An 18,014-nucleotide genomic window follows, 5' to 3' on the forward strand; every position below is an offset into this window, starting at 1 on the left:
AGAGCAAATGTTTGACTTGAACTAGATGTAATGTAGTGGGTGCAGGGTTGTGAGGTGAGATTTAGGATTGTGGTTTAGTGGTACATGAGCCTTTGGGAAGACTTGTTAAACAATACCAGGTGATATCAGGGCTAGACATGTGTCCCTCACAAACAAAATGTACATGGAAATGTAAAACAAGGTTTCCATCAAATTGTTATTACCATTTTGTTGTGGCCAAGAGGGAAACAAACAAACAAAATGAATCAGTTTAACAGAACCATCCAAGGTTGCATAACCTATTACATGTAAATATACATTTTTGTAGAGCGGGAAAGTGCATTTTATGCAAGGGTGTTCTAGGAGACTGAACTCTCATTCTCTTCACGATTGGCTCTTATTTGCTATCTGTTCTCAGCAACTCAGTGCAAATAATTTTCTAAATTAAGGGACGTGTTCCTATTCTGTCCCTAGTAAGTGATAGCGACACAATGGAAGGCCAAGGAAGGAAAGAGATGTGATTTCATTTCCTTATTCAAATCAACCTAGAGTTGGCTTAACCAGTGATGAGGCCATTCCCTGAATGTACAACTCATGACTGTGATGAGTTATGATGATTACAAAGAATAACACCAATAGAAAACTAACACAAACCTGGCATTCTTTGAAAGTAGAGAGAAAATGTAAGTTCATGTAAAAGACTGGTCCATTGCTAGGATATAGTCTATCTTTATTTGCATGCAATACTCTGGATTGCTTGGGCAAATGTCAGGAATTTTACAGACCTTTGGTTTGAATAACTCATTTTATCTCTTTTGCACTGAAATACTCACGCGTGTGTACGCCTACAAGAATCTACGCCTATTTCTTGGTTTTCCAAGATAATATATTCAAACCCTGAGTCGGCAACCAGCAAATAGCTTCTGCATGCAGTCTATCAGACCAACATCTCTGTTCTACTGTAGCATAGGCCTCTTGTTCTTCTCTCTCCTTCAACTTCCACACACTCTAAAAACAGAAGCATCTCACCATTATCCATCCATCTTTATTATCAGTCCACAACCTGTATATTGTCTCCTGCCACAAGTTGACATTATCACCAATGTTTCATAGAAAACTACCAGCTGTTTTTTGGAGACAACAGAGGCTCTGAACATCTCTGACCCATGTCTATGTGGCTCTGATATATGACTACATAAACACTCCGCCTACACAGATGACACACAGCACACAGACACTCAGTACACTTGAACTTACACAAACTTTCTCAATACACAAACATATATGGCTGAAACTGGAAAAGATACAAGACAATGATGTAAGATGCGAGCCAATATAATGGCAGTATGTGAAATAGAAGAAACCTGTTTTCAACGTGTAGAATAGACACCCAAAACATTGGGATATAATATGAACCCTCCTAGAGAATGCTTCGAAGCCATTTCAGTTCTATGGTGCATTCGTTAGTTTTATAATGACAAATCAGTACCATTTACAACCCCTGTGGTCGGACCTTATGATGAAACTATTCAAACCACTACCGTGTCATTGTAGACAGTAAGAACACCACCCTTGAAAACCATAATGGTGGTAGATCATGCATTAGCCTGTATCCATAGGCCCAGAGTGAGCCTACCTGCTCTGTATTCACTTCTGAACACATGCAGGAGAGCACTTCAGGAATTTGGTAATGGCCGAGCCTAAGAACCTGCATTTAATACATTGCACTTCAGTGACTTTCTTCTACGGCTGTATGGATTGGTAAACAAATCATTCTCAAATTATGCCGGGATGGCTCATTTTCTTATTGACTCCTAGGTGCTGCTATTTGAATCATTACCTAATTGTCTGGCTGCTCTATCGACAGCATAGAGGCCCTCCCTCACTGATTCTGCTGACACTGCCAGGGGCCTCCTAGATCTGGGTTAACCTTTCGATGTCCATTGACGCTCCATGGGCTGATGATGATTGATCGAGGTGGCCCTTGCCGTTAGATAATACCTAATCAGCGTTCAGAGTAATTTGTGTAAATGAGACCTCATCATTGATGGTAGGCAACTTTAGGAGCTTTTATGCACAGTGAATATGTGCAGGGATTGGATCAGCAATACAACTTTGCTGGTGTAGGTCTACCGATTGCTTCACCACATTGGAGGAGCTGAATGGGGAGAAGTAGGGTTCATCTCACAATGCAGTCAACAAGAAAACAGCAACATGAAATGGCGAGGCATATTATACGACATTGATGTGAGCTCTCACGCACGCACACGCAAGTCTTACTATACTTGTGAAGACTTTTTGGGGACCAACAATTGATTCCCATTCAAAATCCTATTTTCCCTAACCATAAACCTAACCCTTACCTTAACCTTAACCCTAACTCATAACCCTTATTCTATTCTAACCCTAAACCTAACCCCTGAGCCTAAAATAGCCTTTTTACAAGTGACGACCGTCAAAATGTCCTCACTTCTCTGAATTTTAGTTGGTTTACTATTCTTGTGAGGACTTCTGGCACTCACAAGTATAGTAGAACGTGTACACACACACACACAAACACACACACCTACACTTACTTTCTCTAGTCATCCGTCACATAATTCATCACTTAATAGTTCCTAATCACCACAGGGATTACTTTTGGCCATCTGCATATATTCCTTAGATTTGCTGTACTATGTGGGTCTCTTATATTCATAGAGCATCTATGATGAACCATGGGCGTAAATGACTTCCCTTTCCTCAAGACTACTTACTTTAGAAAACCCTTTTGTCAGCAAGTAAATGCAGCAGGGTATTAGAATGATAATAGGTGGTGCAAGTGCTCTCTTCTGCTCTATTCTATAAAAGTGGGATTATAAAAAAGTAGCTATTCATTTCATCGTTTTCTATTCTTTAAAATTCATTTTAAACTCCGGCAATAATAAAGGCCATATCAAGAGCTTTTCTCCAAAAGGTTTTGATACATTATGAACATAAACACATTGCAAATTCCATGGATTAGGATTTACTGATGAGCACAGACCCAAATGAATCCTGACTAAATCCTCCATACAATAATCTATCAAATACAGTTAGCGTATAATTTACTAATTACTGTATGGTACGGGTGAGAACAGTGAATGCCAGCAAAGTTGTTGTGTCCCATACAGTCAGAGAGTTTGATCATGGAGGATGGATGTGTACCCCACTGACTTGCTCCAGCCTGGCCCCTATAGATGGAGTCCTCCTCCAGCAGCCACACTGGGTTCCACACTGCACACGGCCTGGGCTCACGCATAACGGCCAGGGCCCTTGATGATGATTGATCATGTTGTTTTCTTCATTACTATAAACCCAATCAGTGCTTGTTGTAATTTGAGTAATGATAGCTCATTATTGCCAATTGCAGAGTTTAAGGGCTTCCTAATTTTACCTCACCGGTGGACCCTTTTGGGACAGCAATAAGCGATCAATGATTTTTCTCCCTTTGCTGGATTGTAATTCCAATCTCAACGGTGAAGTTCAAATGAACATATCCATTCTAATGCATGCTGAGGACAAATGTACTGTTTAAATACAACACTGATGAAAGATATTAATAGTGCTATGAGGGGGTCTCGTATAATTCAATAGAAGGAACACAGCAGTAGTTAATTATGAAGAACTAAGAGGACTTGACCATCATACATTCAATTGTGTTTTTCTCTATTTGATCCATACTTGAATATAATTGCGTAAATACACCAGAAAAAAGGATGCATATTTTTCATCAAATTTTTATCAAATTAAGGCAAATGGTCACTAACTAAATAAAATTTAAAAAATACAAATGAAATGGCAGGAGTTATTTCATTACAGAGCCCTTAATGAACAACCCCTTAAACACACACCTCAATTACACTGATTAAACAAGCAGATGTACTTGCTTTTAATAATTCAATAAATTGCTGATTAAAATATGATTTAAGAAATATGAAATATTTAAGAAAAATGTTATACACGCACATACAAAGAAAACATAAAAGCAAAGTAAAGAATAATTAAACATTGAAAACAAAGCGTAGAAAACTATTAAGAATAATTTGACAGTAACTTTCTATCTGTTGTGCACACAGCTTCTTAAACTTACTTGAGACAGAAACAATATTAACTACTTCTTGAAAAACAAACGCTAACTTTAATAGATAAAGGTAAATCCATTGCTGATATGACTTTCAGGAGTCGTTGGCTGTGTTTTTAAATGTGGACTGAAAATAAAATAGACTTGATATAGACAGGGATCAAGCATTCTGGGAAAACAAAAAACACCTTTAGTAATGGATAGTCTGTAGTTGATTAACAAAACAATCACAGGAGAGAGCTATTCCAATCTATTTCTATGTCAACAATCAATCATAGAGTCCAAAAATGAGACATTGCAATAAAGCCACTTGCAAAAGCATTAATGAGTCTTCCCACTGAGGAGAGGCTCAGATGCACAGAGACAGCATGGCGGAGAGAATTCTAAAGAGAGGTCATGCCACAACTTTACAGAGTATGATCAGAATCAATAGGAAATTTGGAGATAGAATATCACCAGTCCTCCAGGACTCAGCACCAGATAGAGGTGATTCATCATGGCAAGACTTTATTATTGGAACTATTACTCTTAAGGTCAGAGCATTGGGGTAGAGACACAAATTCCCCAGCTTAATCACAGACAAATGACCGGGTTAACTAACTTCAGGAAGGCAAATTATTATGTTTATAAATATATCTGTTATTTTGTGGAATGTACAATATCTATAGTAAAACCAGATTCATGGACAATATTCTGTATTACTGCTGAAACATTACAGTACATCCTATGATGATCCTTTTGATAGTAATGTTGCTATTACTATCATACCACAACAATGAAAGCTACTAGGATTGTACTGTGAAATGTACTACATGAAAGAATGCAGTGGAACACATCTAAAGAACTACTGAAGTCTATAACAAGTCTTGTTTGTAGCCTTGACAATGCTGATCCTATACAAGGCACTAATGCCCTGAATTACAGCAGATGAATGGGCCACTCTGTTGGTCATGACAGTATTTTCACTACCCCCATCTAGGCCTTCCCTTTTCATCTTATTCCCTTTGGTGAATCCCTGGTCCAAATGTTGTCCCCTTTCTTCTGGTCTCAATTTCTGTTCATCAAAAGTAAGGTGAATGTATGTCCAAATCCCATGGCCTCAACCACAACAGCCTGTGTCATTAGAGCTCAAGATGGGTGGGTTTGGCTGTAAAGACACACAAATGTCTGTGGGTGAACATACGCGCAGCCACGCACACATGCGCTTGCACACACTCATCGCACGCACACACACACTGCTGAAGTATTTGATGTTTTACTTGTTTGAAGCCAAAGTCTTGTTATCAGTCCTATATTCCGAGCTCCATTTCCCAGGTTTTTGAGAGGAGTCCAGGCCTTTCATGTAAGAGCCACCATCTACACAGAAGCCAACAGTGTTATGAGAAATGACATTGTGACTGATGGTTAACTTATGTTCAGAGATGACAGTTACAACCAAATACCAAGTGACAGACAACCTAAACATACACACACTAAAATGAAAATAAAAATAAATACTTTGACAGGTGTGGGTAAATCTTACTGATAATATTGCGGGGAGATGATAATATTTTGCACATTATTTGTCTCTAGGTCACAACAGAAAAACATATAAAAACAAAAAATATAAGATACATAGAATATGAGACAAATAAGGTACTATATTTTCTTACTTAGCTGTGTTTAGTCTTAGGCTATAGCTGTCTTATGGTAGCTTTATGAAGTGGTGCTAGCCCCCTACCCCATAGCCCCCACAACCACTTACACCTACTCCTCATGGTTCTGAAGTCAACCAATTACAGGCAGTGTAAGCAGACATTACACCCCTCAGCCTTGATGCTGCCATTTCCTGTTTCATATTAACCCAGCAAGCCTGGACCACTGGCAGCAGGGGCTTGGGGAGGGGAGGAGGGAGAGGGGGAGTGGAAGAGGGGAGGGCTGTGGTTGGACTCCCATAAAACAACTGGCCTAAGCAGCGGGACTGGGAGTCCTCGGTTTTAAAACTATGACATTAAGGTGTGTTGTAAAACCGTTGTGTGCAGTTAATGTAGGAGAAATGTATAGGCAAGGCTAATCTATGCTAAGTAGTTACAAGTCTGAAAATATTTCTCCAGTGTTTACACCATAAAATAACTGGTGTTTAAGCCTATTTCACACCTGGAATCTGAACCATATGTGCTTGCAACAAGTCCCCAGGGAGTGTTGAGAAAAAGAGGGAAAAAAACATGGATTGGATTTTCTCTTTGACTGTAATCACTTCTCTTGAGGCCCATTGGAGTCCCCAGGCCAAAATAGAAACCCAAAACAGTTAGCTACAATTAAGTAGTGATACAGCATGCCCACATACTGATAGGATGGCAAGCATTTATTTTCTCTATCTAAGTTTTCCGCCCCCTCTACTCGTCTCTAAAGTCTGAGCTTTGGTTTAGAACTACAGTATAGAAAGGAAATATGAGAGGCAAGAAAGGAGGCGGGGGGAGAAGAAAAACACAGGTCTCCTTCGGCCCTACACTGACTGCCCAGGGGTTGTTTTAGTTTGTTAATAGCCACCTATCACCCCTCAGTCTCTCCACCAAGATATACAAGATACCTGAAGGGCAAATTACCAATACATAATTACAAAAATTCCACATTATCAGGTGGTATTAGTGAGTGGAAAGTGAGTCTTGTCTCTGATATCCCAATCCCTAAAATAAACAGCTCATCAGACTGTTGATGTCTTATTCACACTGTACAGTATGCTATTTTTAACTCCCTCCTTAGTTTACTGAGTCTTGCATACTGAGATGGATGAGGCCAATGTGAGACCCCTTGACACGATTCTGAACTTGAAGATACTGACACATGAGAAGAAATACTTTGTTAGAAATTGAGAGATGGAGAGAGAGAACGGCATTATGAACTTTACCCAGTACCAGGATGTTTTAGCCAAAAACCTGGTTGCCTCTGCCAGGAGGCTGACACTTGGATCTTCCAGCAAGACAATAACCTCAAGCACGCATCAAAATCCACAAAGAAATGGATAATTGGCCACAAAATCAGCATTTTGCAATGGCCATCTCAGTCTCCAGACTTGAAACTATTTGAAAACCAGTGGTTTGAATTGAAGAGGGCAGTCCATCAGCGCAGAAGAAGGATATCAAGGATCTGGAAGGATTCTTTATGAAGGAATGGTATAAGATCCCTCCCAATGTGTTCTCCAACTCATAAAACATTTTTGTAACGGCTCAAAGGTATTGAAAACAGGGGCGTCAATAATTTTTATAAAAAATATGTAAACAAAATCTCTTTCTCTGAGCAATTGTACTCGTATAAAATACACTAGTGCAGTGGCCAGGTAAACAAAACCAAAGCATGGGTTGCTGTCATACCTGGTCCACTGCTTACAGGGTAAGACAACCAACATGCCATTTTGTAATTTGGATGAACTCTCTCTAACAATTGGGGGATTCTTTAAAAAAGAATCACCTAATAGCAGGAACAGCATCATCTAGTGGTCAGAGTGTAGGATGGGACATAAACCCAATGACTAATTTCTCTGAGCTCATACTACTTGTCAAACATAGAGAACTGATACTGAATACTTGTTGTTGGGGTGGGATTGGCGCATGGTGTGGGAGGTCGTGGACAGCTTTTGACCACTTCTTTGGATTCCCCATGTCTTACTCATTGTTAGAAAAAAAGTTGGGTCCAAATAAGATGTTAGGTACTATAATTATTGAATATTATATGAATCCTATAAGTGAAAATGGACAAAATGTTGCAGAAATGCTAACCTTATCTGTTTCTAACAACAGAAATGATGGTGGGTGTCCAAATCCTCTTTCTTGTGCTTTTTGAGGTGGAACAAACATGTAGCTAAGCATTAGCATTTCACCACTCTCATCAATGTAGCAAAGAATACACATTTCAAAGCTGTTGAGCTACCACACTGTGATCCCTCCAATAATATTGGAATTATGTTTCCAATATGTCATTCTGTTGTTGGATGTCATTTTATTGAACTAGGCAAGTCAGTTAAGAACATATTCTTATTTACAATTACGGCCTACCCCAGCCAACTGTGCACCACCCAATCACAGCCAGATGTGATGCAGCCTGGTTTTGAACCAGTGACACCTCTTGCACTGAGATGCAGTGCCTTAGACCACTGTGCCAATCAGGAGCCCTATGATAAGGTAAGAAAGGATATTAGTAGGCTATAAGCTATTTCAAATAGCTACAATACTTCTAAGCCCTATTCCAAACCATGAGGAAATTGAATCCATCACTAGTATATTGTCATAGAGCATCTTAACTTGTCAAGGTTCAAATATCTTTGAACTAACACTCTGAATGTACTTTCCATGTGAAGCAAATACAAAAGTAGCATGTAAGTATGCCTCGTACTGTACGTATAAAGGAGCCCAGACATATGGTTGCCATTACAAATGCACATGCTACACTTAAGCTCAAGTTAAAAGGGATAGAAAAAAAAGAAAAAGAAAACAGGGGAGTATTTTTTATACATGTAAGGCATAAATTATGTCCGATCGTGCAAGCGCGATGCCACTGTTGAACAGCCAGTCAATGGAGAGGGCAGGGAGAGGCAATGGAGCGAGGTAATGTGTAATCTTACTACTCAATGGGCTGTGCCCAGCAACGGGCCTCTGAATGCTGGAAGTGTCAGGGAGATAAATAGCGGAGTGTCCCCCTCGAAAAACATGATTAATACCCCGCCTGGTGACGCTGCTGAAGATGAAGTAGGAGCAGCTGGCTCAGGCAGCGCAGGCACGCAGGGAGAGGTGGGAAGGGGGGAGGGGGCGAGCGCAGCGGAGCAGAGAGGGCAGAGAGTAGGACACACCGGCAGTCAGGGGGAGGGAGGCGAGGCAAGGGCAAGCCAGGCCACCGTAGGCACAGGGACCCCTACCTCCACTCTTCTCGCCACGAACACACTCACCATGGCTAACTGTTTAAATCATCTTCATACACACACACAGCCTACACATACACGGCAAACACTGCATCATTTATTTAAATATATTAGGGTTAGTTGTCACAGCGCTTACATTTTATTACACTGCAGTGCAGCAATTTACTATAGTTGATCATTGTAGGTTTTCACCTTTGGTGTAATCCTGTTTCCTTCTACAAGGTACTCTGATAGAATAAACTCTTTAGTGAAAGTAGAAACATTAGCAATACAATACGTTGTTATAATGACAACATGGAATATGTAAACATGTCTCCCCTTGAAGTAACTGCAAATAATGTGCAATATACTGTACAATGCTCATGCTTTAAGATCTTGCATGTGAAATGAGTGGTGGGATATGCACATGTAGAGTTATTGGGTCTGTTCTGTTGTGTAAGTAAACATGTCGAGGGGTGGGCTACTTTTCATGGTTCAGGGGCCCCTCCCCTCACACAATTAACATTTCTAGAGTAATGAGATGATTGATAAGCTGGAAGTGTGTGCTTTAAGGAGATATTAATCATTCCCTCTGGTCATTTTAATCATGCGTTCCATCATCCCCAGATGCTGAGGATCACCTTCCTGGCAAACAAAGGGCGGCCACGCCACTCGCATAGTCATTTTTTTCTAGTTTAACTTTATTTTACGCCGGTTTGTTCCTCCCATCTGTTCGTGCAAAGCCTCCGCAACCCACGTTGCACATTGACAAGCTGAGGAAGAAGCGTGTGGGAGTGTGCTTGTATGAGAGTGTGTGTGTAAACTTCCGAAAAACAGGCATCTTTGAAATGGTAAATGTAGTCCTCTAGGTTCGTGACTATCTGGTAGACTGCCATCAGCCATCCTAATATACACATACACATATTCACATGCACACACACACGCACATTCACATGCACACACACATTATACTCTGATGATACCACATGGTGTGGGCAATATGTCAGAGCAATGCACAATTTGGCATTTGAACCAGTCACTATTATTGGAAGTATGAAGAAGAAGTGCTGCAGGGAAGATATGTTGTGGATGAGAAACAACTTCAAAAAGTCTCCCTCCCTTGAAAGTCGAAGAGGGACAAATATATCCCCAAAGCACTGATTAGTTCATGTTCAGTGCCTCCATTGTACTGTACCTCTATCTTCCTCCTCTGTGTTCTCACCCAAGGCAATGCAAGATTCTGAGTTGTACCCCAGAATCAAAGGGATTTCTCCTATGACTTATTTTCAACCAACATATTGTCACAGCCGAGGCCGTTGGGAGATTTGCTGTGGCCCAGAGGTATCTGCAAACACTAAAAGAAAACAGAAAAAACGAATCAGAATTACAAAGACAACTAAACCGGCCTTTCAAATGGGAAAACACAGTATTACAAATGCTCAAGGATGACACAAGGATTGTAAAATGTGAAATATCATGCATACACTAACAGGGTAATATTGTAAAGGATATATAGAAGTGGACAGGTATACATTTTAATGTAATTAATGAAACAGACAACAATGATTAGTCAAAAGGAAATGAACTAAAACCCTGTCACCTTGAGAGAAATTCCATGTCAAGCATGTCGTTGAATGCCAGAGCACTTACAATATAATTATCAGGGCCAAGTTTCCTAAAAACATATATAAAAAATATAATCCTGGGGTGGGTGAAACGTTCTGCCTGTGCAAAAACCTGGGACACCTCCAAACTTAGTTTGACAAGTGTCCTAAATACACTTAATCATGTACAACATTAATGACACCCTGTTGACAGATATTCCATCATCAAACGGAAAGTTTTTGAAAGTTATTCAAAGGGGCTTGTCTGAAAGTGAACAGATTAGAATAGTTTGCATGCAGTCAGAGGCCCGTGGTGAGCTGATAGGTTCCTCCCTGGAGGAGTCGATAGGACACATCCTCAAATGCACTGAGCTGCACTGCTTCTAACAGCCATTAATTGCAACCAATATAAAAAGCAATTTCATTTTACATTGGGTCCGGCCTCATCTGTTATCGGTGGTACACTTGTGCAGAGTACATAAAGGTAATAGAGGCTTTCAGGGGCTATTCCCTACTTATTATCTAATAATGATGAATGAACATGCCTGCAAGTGACAGCTGTTTGGGTGCTTTGTTTGCAGTCAGGTATCTATTTGTAACTTCCCCTGAAATCAGGTCTGTTTGACTTTGAGGAGGTGTAACCAAAACAACTTTACCACATTATGGGTTTCAAAAAATGTTGGAGTAAAGATAAAACAAACACTTCAATAGTAGATAGACATATCCATTACCGAAATGTAAGGCAAACTGAATCCAAAATCCCCATTAGTTTTAAGAGGTCAGTGTTGGGTGACAGCATAGCTGTCATTATTTTTGTTGTACACTGACAAACAGCAACCTTTTCACATTATCCTCACTGAGCTTGCTAATAAAAATATTGTAATATAAAAGGTCTTGACAGGCTCCTCTGTATGTGTTTATCTTAGGACATTCCAGGTGCGCTCTACCTCAACAGAAGCTTGAAAGCACCTCCACTATGGCCTACCCCAGACACCAACCCACCTAAAATGTGGAGGAAATGAAAACAATCATTTCATTCTGTTTTTCTAAAACACATGAATCTTTGTCATGTAGCATTACATCTTGCCAGGCAGCTACATGCTAGTGATAGGGGGAGCTTGTCCCATGTATGATAATTACAATCAGTGATGTATAGGAGGTCAAGGGAACATAACAAAGAGCACAGATCACATCACTTAAGACATACCCCTGGGTGTTACCCTGGCAGGTATGCAGGTAGAGGGCCACCCACTATAAAGCTTTTTACTCTAAATCTTTGGTATTTGCTAAAAACCCAGTCATCCCTTACATGACTGTAAGTACAGTATACCCCAGTGAAAAGCTTTACTTCACAGCTCATTGTCATTTTCGAAGAGAAGTTTTCTTAACGCCATTCTCATTGGCGATGACAGACGAAGGACCTTAAAACAACCGTCTCGTGAAGGGTGGCTTGAAGGAAAACACGTTGACTACTCACTGGCCTTTATTATTTCCACCTTGCTTTATCCTGGCACACTTGCTCCACTGCACGGCTAAAAGACAATTAATCCTAATAATCAGGGCCCTCAGCATCATTGCTCATTCTGGCAGGCCGCTTTTTCCATAGGGGCACGGAGGGAGGGCCTGAGCCCACGATCTCTGCTGCACAGATGAACCTCTTACAGATGTTGAGAATGCAGCCTGGTTAATCGCTTGGCCATTTCAAAGCCTTTTTAGAAAGGTTCACAGAGATGGGAGAATGAATGAAGGAGTCCTCATGTCATGTCTGTCCAGGATTAGGGTTCTGCTGTGATTAAGCATGAATCACTTTTCTTTCCTTTGTCACCATATTAATCACTTTCACAATGTTCTATAGAAGTGTACTGTACTGTACTGTTTCTATTGAGCTTGTATTCTATCAATTTCAGCCAGAGGGGATGATTGCATGGCATGTATTTTCTAATGCCCAAATGTTGACATTTCTGTTCCTTCCTGTGGCGTCCCAGGGCATAGTGACAGACAGCATTCCACTAAAACCAAATGGTTGTGGTACAGTCACAGTATTTGAAATATCAGCATGGGAACCTAATCCTCTCCAATTTGAGTCCAAATGTTACAGGCCCAGTCTGTGTGTGTGTGTGTGTGTCAGCTGAGGGAGTGGTATGACAGTACTGTAGGAGACAGGAGGCCCAGGCAAACAAGCAGATGCTATGGGGCTGCTTGGAAGAAGAAAATAATCATCATAGTGCAGCAATTATGAGAGTTGAGAATTCAGTAAAGCGGAGCACAGTGTGTTCTCCCAGCATCTCAGCAGCACTCACAGCATCCCACACAACAAGCTCATTAGGCCAGGGTACACATTCACTCTGATTTGGGATTGAGGAATTAATGCAACGGCACCTGGACTCCCAGAGTCATCCATTCTGGCACATGCTACGTATACAGCCAGCCTCGCTGAGGTTATGCATTATCTTCTTTAAAAGGATGAAATGTTGCCATGTTGCCCTGTTCAGTTCTAAGCAACACCTCTCTTCTTTCCTGAGTGCTATGTGAGGGGCAGGCATATTAATCACACTCACAGCCACTAATGCTAACAATCAGTCAATGCAGTTGGCCAGGCTCTCCATCTCTAGTGACAGGAGGTTTGTCCTGAGGCCTGCTGATTCGTCCTGCTACTCTGCCTGTAGGACAAAACACACACAACAGAACAACCTCACTCTCTTTGTTTATCAATGCCACTCAATCTTATGGAGATTTTAGTTTTTTTGAGAAAATGTGATGTTGAATTGTGGAATATCCTGTTTCCGGTACCTTTCTCTAAAACCAAACAACGAAAATAACTAGTTAAGATGTAGGTTACAGTCTGTTAATAAATAATGTATACTGTAATAAGTGTGCACTAACAAGTATCATCCCAATTGTTTTATTTTGGTGGCATTCAATTATGTAAATGCATGCATCCTCAGACAAATTTGTTGATAATCTGAATAATTATTACAAACGCGTCAGCTTTATTGACATTATATAGTGAAATGGAATCTGAGGATTCTATTCAGCTAATATACAGTTTTTATACCAAGGGCCAAACCCACATTTAAGTATTTATGCAGTGCACAGTATATACAGTTGAAGTCGGAAGTTTACATACACTTAGGTTGGCGTCATTAAAACTTGTTTTTCAACCACTCCACAAATTTATTTTAAACAAACTATAGTTTTGGCAAGTCGGTTAGGACATCTACTTTGTGCATGACACAAGTCATTTTTCCAAAAATTGTTTACAGACAGATTATTTCACTTATAATTCACTGTATCATAATTCCAGTGGGTCAGAAGTTTACATACACTAAATTGACTGTGCCTTTAAACAGCTTAGAAAATTCCAGAAAAGGATGTCATGGCTTTAGAAGCTTCTGATAGGCTAATTGACATCATTTGAGTAAATTGGAGGTGTACCTGTGGATGTATTTCAAAGCCTACCTTCAAACTCAGTGCCTCTTTGCTTGACATCATGGGAAAATCAAAAGAAATCAGCCAAGACCTCAGAAAAAAAAGAAATGACCTCCACAAGTCTGGTTCATCCTTGGGAGCAATTTCCAAACGCCTGAAGGTACCATGTTTATCTGTACGAACAATAGTACGCAAGTATAAACACCATGGGATCACGCAGCTGTTGTACTTTGGTGCCAAAAGTGCAAATCAATCCCAGAACAACAGCTAAGGACCTTATGAAGATGCTGGAGGAAATAGGTACAAAAGTATCTTGATCCACAGTAAAACAAGTCCTATATCGACATAACCTGAAAGGCCGCTCAGTAGGGAAGAAGCCACTGCTCCAAAACCGCCATAAAAAAGCCAGAATACGGTTTGCAACTGCACATGGGGACCAAGATGGTACTTTTTGGAGAAATGTTCTTTGGTCTGATGAAACAAAAATATAACTGTTTGGCTGTAATGACCATTGTTATGTTTGGAGGAAAAAGGGGGAGGCTTGCAAGCCAAAGAACACCATCCCAACCGTGAAGCACAAGTTAAAGCTTAGTCGCAAATGGGTCTTCCAAATGGAGAATGACCCCAAGCATACTTCCAAAGTTGTGACAAAATGGCTTAAGGACCACAAAGTCAAGGTATTGGAGTGGCCGTCACAAAGCCCTGACCTCAGTCCTATAGAATATTTGTGGGCAGAACTGAAAAAGGAGGCCTACTAACCTGACTCAGTTACACCAGCTCTGTCAGGAGGAATGGGCCAAAATTACCCCAACTTATTGTGGGAAGCTTGTGGAAGGCTACCCAAAACATTTGACCCAAGTTAAACAATTTAAAGGCAATGCTACCAAATACTAATTGAGTGTATGTAAACTTCTTACCCACTGGGAATGTGATGAAAGAAATAAAAGCTGAAATAAATCATTCTCTCTACTATTATTCTGACATTTCACATTCTTAAAATAAAGTGGTGATCCTAACTGATCTAAGACAGGGCATTTTTACTAGGATTAAATGTCAGGAATTGTGAAAAACTGAGTTGAAATGTATCTCTCTAATTCTCTCCTTCTCTCTTTCTTTCTTTCTCTCTCTCGGAGGACCTGAGCCCTAGGACCATGCGTCAGGACTACCGGGCATGATGACTCCTTGCTGTCCCCAGTCCACCTGGCCTTGCTGCTGTTCCAGTTTCAACTGTTCTGCCTGCGGCTATGGAACCCTGACCTGTCCACCGGACGTGCTACCTGTCCCAGACCTGCTGTTTTCAACTCTCTAGAGACCGCAGGAGCGGTAGAGATACTCTTAATGATCGGCTATGAAAAGCCAACTGACATTTGCTCCTGATTATTATTTGACCATGCTGGTCATTTATGAACATTTGAACATCTTGGCCATGTTCTGTTATAATCTCCACCCGGCACAGCCAGAAGAGGACTGGCCACCCCTCATAGCCTGGTTCCTCTCTAGGTTTCTTCCTAGGTTTTGGCCTTTCTAGGGAGTTTTTCCTAGCCACCGTGCTTCTACACCTGCATTGCTTGCTGTTTGGGGTTTTAGGCTGGGTTTCTGTACAGCACTTCGAGATATTAGCTGATGTACGAAGGGCTATATAAAATAAACTTGATTTGATTTGATTTGGCTAAGGTATATGTAAACTTCCGACTTCAACTGTACATGTTCCAAACCCACTTTACTACTAGACTAATTTGCTATAACAAACATTAAAGAAATGTATTCCACTTAAATCTGTAAAAATAACATTATCACAAAACAAACAGCTGGTTGGTTGAACTGAGAGGAAACTGCATACTGAGCAGGACTGATCCCATCTGACTATCATTCACCAGTTGCATGAGGCAGAACTGGCATGTTTAGGTTTCTACGAGAGGAAGATGGCTTACCTTGACAGCTTAGTGCTGACAACTGTAACAGTGACACAAATTATACCAAATCTGAACAACAGGGAATTTCATTCTGAAAGCTGAGGCCCTCAAAAAATTGACACATTTATGAACGTGGTGTGTGCAGTAATGGATGAATGACCATTTATTTTCCTTAGCTTAAAACTGAATGCTAATTATTGGGCTTCACATAGCATAAAATGTACAGCTGTGGGGACTGTCAGAGCTCCATGGGCTGTTGAGCTTATGTGCATTTTGACAGTGGTTGAATTTTCTATCCCTTGCTTCCCTGAGAACCACCTACAGAGTATACACAATGATATCCTGCCAACCTCAGACATTGTAGTGGCTTTTTACTTGAAAGCAATTGCAGCATAATACTGTACATCACAGGATTGACTATATGGGCCCCATTCAATCATAACTAGACAAAAAGGTTTCCAGAAAAGTTGAAAATAACATTTATCTTGTGCAGAAAGAAAGCATCTTTTAATTTCATAATGTCGTTTTTTGACTTGTGCTAGTGACCTGGTTGTCAGATTTGATAGAACATGTCTCAAGGTGGATGTATACAGCAGTGGCGGTCGGTGCCGTTTAAGATGAGGGAGGACAATAAAAATGTTTATGAGCAAATCCTTAGTTCTATTACAGCATATTGGATGACAGTCATTCATATTCCATTCAGACGGCTCAATGTAACATGGATAGAGTTAGGCTACTTACTACATGATACTCAAATTGTCCCTATACCCATCATGAAGTTGCTACAATTTAGCCTATTAATGAAAGTTTACAATGTAGGTGCACAGGTTGAGAGAAATCTGAGTAATCAAGGTGACAGACATTGACACATTCAATAACGCCTTGCACAATCTTGCCTGCATCTAGCTGATCTAGGGTGTAATCATTAGTGCCACAGTTGCAAATGTAACAGTATAACTTTAAACCGTCCCCTCGCCCCGACACGGGCGCGAACCAGGGACCCTCTGCACACATCAACAACGGTCGCCCACGAAGCATCGTTACCCATCGCTCCACAAAGGCCACGGCCCTTGCAGAGCAAGGGGCAACACTACTAATAGGTTTCAGAGCAAGTGACGTAACTGATTGAAACGCTACTAGCGCGTACCCGCTAACTAGCTAGCCATTTCACATCCGTTACACTCACCCCCCTTTCAACCTCCTCCTTTTCCGCAGCAACCAGTGATCCGGGTCAACAGCATCAATGTAACAGTATAACTTTAAACCGTCCCCTCGCCCCGACACGGGCGCGAACCAGGGACCCTCTGCACACATCAACAACGGTCGCCCACGAAGCATCGTTACCCATCGCTCCACAAAGGCCACGGCCCTTGCAGAGCAAGGGGCAACACTACTAATAGGTTTCAGAGCAAGTGACGTAACTGATTGAAACGCTACTAGCGCGTACCTGCTTACTAGCTAGCCATTTCACATCCGTTACACAAACAAGAGTTTCTATTGGACATATTCAGGAAGTTGTCATAATTACTGTGTAAGTCTATGGAAGGGGGTGAGACCCACCGGCCTCCTAGGTTTTAGTATTGAAGTCAATGTACCCAGAGGAGGATGGAAACTAGCTGTCCTCCGGCTATACCATGGTGCTACCCTACAGAGTGCTAGAGACTACCGTAGACCTTCATTGCAAAACAGTGTGTTTTAGTAAATTTTTGGGTGACGTAAATATATTTAGTATAGTTTTATCTAAAAATTATAACTTTTTAATGTTTCACTATTTTTATGAAATTCACTGAGGATAGTCCTCCCCTTCCTCCGCTGACGAGCCTCCACTTGTATACAGTATATGGACAGTGAGAGAATTGGTCTGAAGGAAATGCCTAGAGGTTGGAAGATAACACAAGTAAAATTTGCCAAGTTGGTCAAACATGAGATTCCGAACATGAAGGCTAAACTCAGCTTTAACTCAACACAATGGGATCAGCCAGATGGCAAAGTCAGCCCCCTCACAAGACTGCACTGTCTGCTGCTGACAACAGCTGCATGCTATGTTCCACACTGCTGTATATTATCATATATCATTTAAAGCACTGCTATTTGTTAATGAAAACGTTTCTTTACAC

This window comes from Salvelinus namaycush, chromosome 21 (genome assembly GCF_016432855.1).
Source record: "Salvelinus namaycush isolate Seneca chromosome 21, SaNama_1.0, whole genome shotgun sequence".
In the NCBI taxonomy this organism is placed as follows: Eukaryota; Metazoa; Chordata; class Actinopteri; order Salmoniformes; family Salmonidae; genus Salvelinus; species Salvelinus namaycush.